The sequence below is a fragment of the Macrobrachium rosenbergii genome, chromosome 31 (assembly GCF_040412425.1).
Source record: "Macrobrachium rosenbergii isolate ZJJX-2024 chromosome 31, ASM4041242v1, whole genome shotgun sequence".
In the NCBI taxonomy this organism is placed as follows: Eukaryota; Metazoa; Arthropoda; class Malacostraca; order Decapoda; family Palaemonidae; genus Macrobrachium; species Macrobrachium rosenbergii.
In genome coordinates, this window is record NC_089771.1 from 7,469,363 (window position 1) to 7,475,889 (window position 6,527).

General features: G+C 38.7%; 1 long non-coding RNA gene across 1 annotated transcript; it reads left to right on the forward strand.

Moving 5' to 3' along the window:
• The first annotated feature begins 303 nt into the window (after positions 1-303).
• LOC136855343 (uncharacterized) lies at positions 304-4,718 on the forward strand. Its single transcript, XR_010857986.1, has 3 exons — positions 304-1,847; positions 2,767-2,875; positions 3,771-4,718. It is a non-coding gene; the product is annotated as an uncharacterized lncRNA (long non-coding RNA).
• Positions 4,719-6,527: the final 1,809 nt, after the last annotated feature.

Consider the following 6,527-nt stretch of genomic DNA (forward strand, 5'->3'; position numbering starts at 1 on the left):
TACTTAAGGTTCTTTGCAGTGTCCCCTTTTATTCCTTTTACTGTACTTCCTTTCATATTCTTTCCTCCATCTTTCTTTCCACCCTCTCCTAACAATTGTTTGATAGTGCAGCTGCTCTGAGGTTTACCTCTTGTTACACCTTTCAAACCTTTTTGCTCTCAATTTTCTTTTCAGCGCTGAATGACCTCATAGGCCCCAGCGCTTGACCTTCGGCCTAAATTGTAAATTCTATTCTGTTCTGATAGATTGTTAATTATATGTAATGAATTAATGTAGATTATTATTTTTCCATTTACAGAAAGCCTAAAAAGCATAGGCCTAAGACCGGTTCACTTCAAGTCGTTTCAATATATCCATTAATTCGATTTGATACAAGTCAAGGTACCGACATAAATCGGTCGAGTCATAAGGTACTCTCTCTCTCTCTCTCTCTCTCTCTCTCTCTCTCTCTCTCTCTCTCTCTCTCTCTCTCTCTCTCCTGTAAGCCTGTCAGCTCAATCCTCTAGCAGAGAACTAAGATAAATCTCTCAGTAAAGTGAAAGCGTCATTTGGTCCAAAAGTGAAAGCGTCATTTGGTCCAATATGGCGAGCTTATTGTTGAAATTTTTAATATTAAACATTTTTTATTTTTTCGTAATAAATTAGAATCGCGAAATAAATCCTTATTTCCCTACAAATTTAGATTTACTAAAAAAAAAAATACTGATAATTTTTAAAATTAGAATCGCGAAATTAATAGAGAGTCATAAATAGCAAAAGAATCAAGATGCGAGATATTTGAATCACTTAGATTTTTTCCAATTTTTATGAATTAAATTAAATTTAATGTTTTTTTCTTTTAATCAATCAAATTTGAGTGTTTGCTTAACTGAAACTGCCTGGCTTGTTATCAAAGCGACTTTATGGATGTATCGAAACGACTGTAGGAACCAGGAACCAGGTACAAGGAACCAGGGACCAGGTACAAGGAACCAGGAACCAGGTACAAGGAACCAGGAACCAGGTACAAGGAACCAGGAACCAGGTACAAGGAACCAGGAACCAGGTACAAGGAACCAGGGACCAGGAAACAGGAACTGGGAACAGTGGAGCAGAAACCAGGAATCAAGGACCAGGAACTAGGAACCAGGGCCAGAACCAGGAACTAGGAACCAGGGCCAGAACCAGGAACCAGAAACCATGGAGCAAGGACCTAGAACCAGGTACCAGGAAGCAAGGACCAAGAACCAGAAACCAGGGACTGGGAACCATGAACCAAGAATCAGGTACCAGGAATCAGAAACCATGGACCAGGAACAACGTACCAGAGACCAGGGACCAGGAACCAGAGGCCAGGGACCAGGAACCGTGGACCAAGAACTAGGAACCAAGAACTAGGAGCCAGGAACCAGGGATCAAGAACCAGGAATCAGAACCAAGGACCAAGAACCAGGTCCCAGTAAACGGAAACCAGGGACCAGGAACCGTGGACCAAGAACAAGGAACCAGGAACGAGAGACCAGGAACCGTGGACCAAGAACAAGGAACCAGGAACGAGAGACCAGGAACCGTGGACCAAGAACAAGGAACCAGGAATGAGAGACCAGGAACCGTGGACCAAGAACAAGGAACCAAGAACCAGGAATCAGGGAAGAGGGACCAGGACCAGGACCCAAGGACCAAGAACCAGGACCCAGGAAACGGAAACCATGGACAAGGGACCAGGAACCGAGAATCACGAACCAGGAACCAAGAACGAGGAACCAAGAACGAGGAACCAAGAACCAGGAACCAGGGACCAGGAACTCGTGTCTGCGTAGAATGCTCCTCAACCCTCACGACGTGGCAGGATTCAACCATTGCAATCGGTGAGTTTATTTTTGTATCTGGTTAAATAATCTTTAGAAATAAGCTCATTAATCTGTCGACAACTCAAGGGTGGATATGAATGTATTTATAGTTATATATAGTAAAATATTCGTGTCAATTTTGCAATAAAAACGCTGAAGTTAATGAAGGTTTTGGATGTTCTTATAGACCACAGTCCATTCACCCCGCAGAGGGGTAGCACCGTCAGTGCACCTCACGTGGTGCACTGTAGGCATCACTGAAGGTTCTTTGCAGCACTCCCTCGGCCCCTAGCTGCACCCCCTTTTCTTTCCTTTTATTATACCTTCTCTTTCTTTCATCTTACTTTAACTCAATTAAATGCAATCTTTGCTCAGCACGCGTCCTGTACTGTACTGTACACCCAGCAAACCTGATCCTTCCACCACAGGCAACAAGCATAGATAGATATTGAACTATTTGCCTCAGATATAAAACAGAGCTGAGTTCTAAAGAGGGTAAAGACAATTTTAACTAAATAGGTGGGGAAGGAAGGACCTAGAGTATTCCTGAGTTGTTGAAGAATGGGAGGAAGAAACTTGAATTTTCTAGAATGTTTTAGGAACGGTAGGAAAGAACTGGAACTTTCCTGAGTGGCACGTGAAGGATGAAGGAACTGGAGATGTCCAGTGTGGTTTAGGAATGGAAGACAGGGACTGGAAGTTTCCAGTTTGATTTAGGAATGAAAGGGAGGAAATGGAACTTTATAGTGTGACAGTGAAGAGGAGGAAGAACTGGAGCTATCCATAGCACTTGGGTACAAGTTTATCAATTCATTGCACAGACTTGCTGGGATATTTTTCGATTTTTTAAGCCTCAAAATACTGTACTTTACTAATACCTTTGTTATGGTTAAATTCAACAAAGACTGGACTTTTAATGAATCTCATTGCATTTCAGGTCTCTGGGCATCTTGTGGGATTGATCACTTATAAACTACAACAGAACAGAGCTTGAAGTTTAGACGTTTCTACGCCAATATCATATTGTGGCCAATTACTTCTGAATGGTAAGGGATTGTCCACTCAATATTTACTTTTTACCCAATCAGTTTATCAGATGATATCGGTACACAAACGAATGTAATTAATTTTTTGTTCACTCGTCTAGTTTTCAGCAAAATGGAAGACAATGTCTCCATGATAAACCCTAGAGATTGTGCAAGATAATTCACACACAACTGTTGCATACGTCCTCCAAGCTTTCATGGATACCTGGGAATAATTTGTGCTACTTTTCATTATTTCAGCCAAATGTTGATTTTCCCAAAAGATTTCCTTAATACAAAATACGTTATAAAGCTGAATATTTGATTTATGGGTCTAATGAATAATTTGGGAAAAATGAATGCAATAACTAGTTTTGTTGGGAACATCCAGAGGTCTGTGTTACTGATATGTACAATTCTTAGGAATCTAATTTGTTTCAAAGCCTTTTTTCAACCAACTGACATTCGAAGTAACAACATTTTGTGTAATACAACAATACAGTAATTGTATTAAGAACCACGACTGATTAAACCTTTTTATAAGTGTAGCAAAATCTGAAGTGTTAAACAACACTGCATTAAAAAAGTCATTTGCACAGTATTCTGTGCTGTAAAAGGGGTTAGTTTCCTTGACTTCCTAGCAATGAGGTGAGCTCTTACAAATGACATTCCAGGCTGCCTTTTCTGCGTGTAATCAATGTTCATAAGTCATCTGCCATTAACTGTGTCAATTTAACAATATTGTTTGTACTACTGAGATTTTTTGACCATTTGAACTTGTCACATTCCACACTAAACTGCATAAAGCCAGGATGTACGAAAAACCATTATTGCAACTCATTAGGGAAAGGTTTAAGCTTTGTCACTTCGTATTCAAGTAATTTTTGCTTTCTACAGAGATTTGTTTCCTTTGCAGGCTCATTGCTGCAGGGTTTTCTGGGTGAAGTGAAAGCAAGCTAAACGAATTGAAGTATTTCAATGGTGTATAAGGCAGGCAGAAGATTATATACAACTCATGGGAATTTCTACAAATCAGGAATACTACAAACTTTTAAAAATTTTGGGAGAAGACAGCAGCCAAAATTACTGCTGCTGAAAAAGGAACAAGAACACAGATTATGAAGAAAATAAGTCAGGTGAAAGACAATTATTTCAAGAAATAATGCAAATGAGTAACCTGTACAAGTCAGGTGTGACGGGCTGCAAGTGCTAAGTAAAAAAAACTCTTCATTCTGATGCTGTCTTAAGCCAGGATCGTCCAGGAGATAAAAAATTACTCTTTTGACATAAGTATTAGACAACTTACTTTCACATAAAGAGATTATAATATCAAAGATATTGACTACTAAAACTAAGATAGTACTGTAAAGTTTATAGTCACTAGCTAGTGTTGTTTTATCAGGGTCATAACAGTGCCTACTGACTAGCATGTGTTAGTTTATCAGGGTCATAACAGAGCCTGTTGACCAGCAAGTGTTAGTTAATCAGGGTCATTACAGTGCCCATTGATCAGCATGCGTTAGTTAACCAGGGTATAACAGTGCCTGTTGACCAGCAAGTGTTAGTTTATCAGAGTCATTACAGTGCCTACTGACTAGCATGTGTTAGTTTATCAGGGTCATTACAGTGCCTACTGACTAGCATGTGTTAGTTTATCAGGGTTATAACAGTGCCTGTTGGCCAGCATGTTAGTTAATCAGGGTCATAACAGTGCCCATTGGTCAGTGTGTGTTAGTTTCTCAGGGTCATAACAGTGCCTATTGATCAGCATGTGTTAGTTAACCATGGTCATAACAGAACCATGGTCATAACAGTGCCTATTGGCCAGCATGTGTTAGTTAATCAGGGTCATAACAGTGCCCACTGGTCATAACAGTGTGACCAGCAGTGTTAGTTTATCAGGGTCATAACAGTGCCTATTGACCAGCATGTGTTAGTTAATCAGGGTCATAACAGTGCCTATTGGCCAGCAGTGTTAGTTAATCAGGGTCATAACAGTGCCTATTGTCAGTAGTGTTAGTTTCTCAGGGTCATAACAGTGCCTATTGACCAGCATGTGTTAGTTAACCAGGGTCATAACAGTGCCTGTTGGCCAGCATGTTAGTTAATCAGGGTCATAACAGTGCCTATTGGTCAGTGTGTGTTAGTTTCTCAGGGTCATAACAGTGCCTATTGATCAGCATGTGTTAGTTAACCACTGTTATAACAGTGCCTGTTGGCCAGCATGTTAGTTAATCAGGGTCATAACAGTGCCTATTGGCCAGCATGTGTGTTAGTTTAATCAGGGTCATAACAGTGCCTATTGACCAGCATGTGCTTAGTTAATCAGGGTCATAACAGTGCCTATTAGTGTTAGTTTATCAGGGTCATAACAGTGCCTATTGACCAGCTAGTGTTAGTTTATCAGGGTCATAACAGTGCCTATTGACCAGCATGTGTTTAGTTAATCAGGGTCATAACAGTGCCTATTAGCCAGCAAGTGTTAGTTAATCAGGGTCATAACAGTGCCTATTAACAGCATGTGTTAGTTAACCAGGGTCATGACAGTGCCCACTGACCCAACGTCGAGTAGAGATCATCTTTGCTTCTTGTAATTTTTAAGTAGCAACTATATAAGTCTTTATCATATGAAGTAGTTCACTGCTGTCCAGGAGATATATTTTATTACCGAAACTTGCTATTGGCTTAATATTTCAATATATATTTCCACGTTAATTTCCTCTGAGTTTATTCTACATAAAATTCATATCATCTAAATCTTAACTAATGAGCATTTACCTAGAATTTTTGTATGTTCATTATCAGGTAACGTATAGCTCAGTATGTTTCAGGATTTGTAGTTGGCTTGCTAAGCTTCTAGTCACTTTAATATCTGCTGTCAGTCAATTCATTACATGCCAGTTTATTTTCCGTTTGAATTTATCTATCAGCTATTAGGCAGATCAGTGTCTTGGCATATATGTATTGTTACTTAATTTTCTTATAAGTTTAACAATAAAACTATGCGGTACCTCACTATACAACAAATACATTAGTCCTTTCTACGTAAGATTCATAAGTTAAATACTTCAGCGTATTGCAAGATAGTTTTATTTCAGTTTCTTACCAGTTTAAAATGACTATCAGCTTAATCTATTTTAGGATGAACAGGTTTTTAATATGAATTCCTTCTTTTTTTGATATTAACTATCAGTTGTTCTGTACGTTTCAGAATACATAGTTTTGTTTTGACTTGAATATAGTATTAGTTTCTCGTCAGCCACGAGTAGTTTGGGGTGTCCGGATACTGTATACAGTTAAATTTAATTTTCTTATTCGATATTAGCTACCTGGCATTTTTCAGGGTACATTTTTATTTTGCATAAGGTTCATGAGTTTAGTATTAGGTAAAAAAACATTGTTTCATAGCCTATGTTTGATACAGGACAAAATCTTCACTAAAAATTTCTAGCAGTTTTAACTTCATCTACCAAGTAGATTATACAGTTATGTAAGTTAAGTGCAATATTCATTTGTTTAATATCAGATAAACGTGAATTCCATCTTAGCGTAATATCAACTACTAATCATGGCTGTATTTATACTATTTCATATAGAAAAAGCCCGTATTTTTAAGGATAACTTTTTCATCGACTTCCAGTTTTGCTTTGCCCGGATACGAACTTCGCATGAG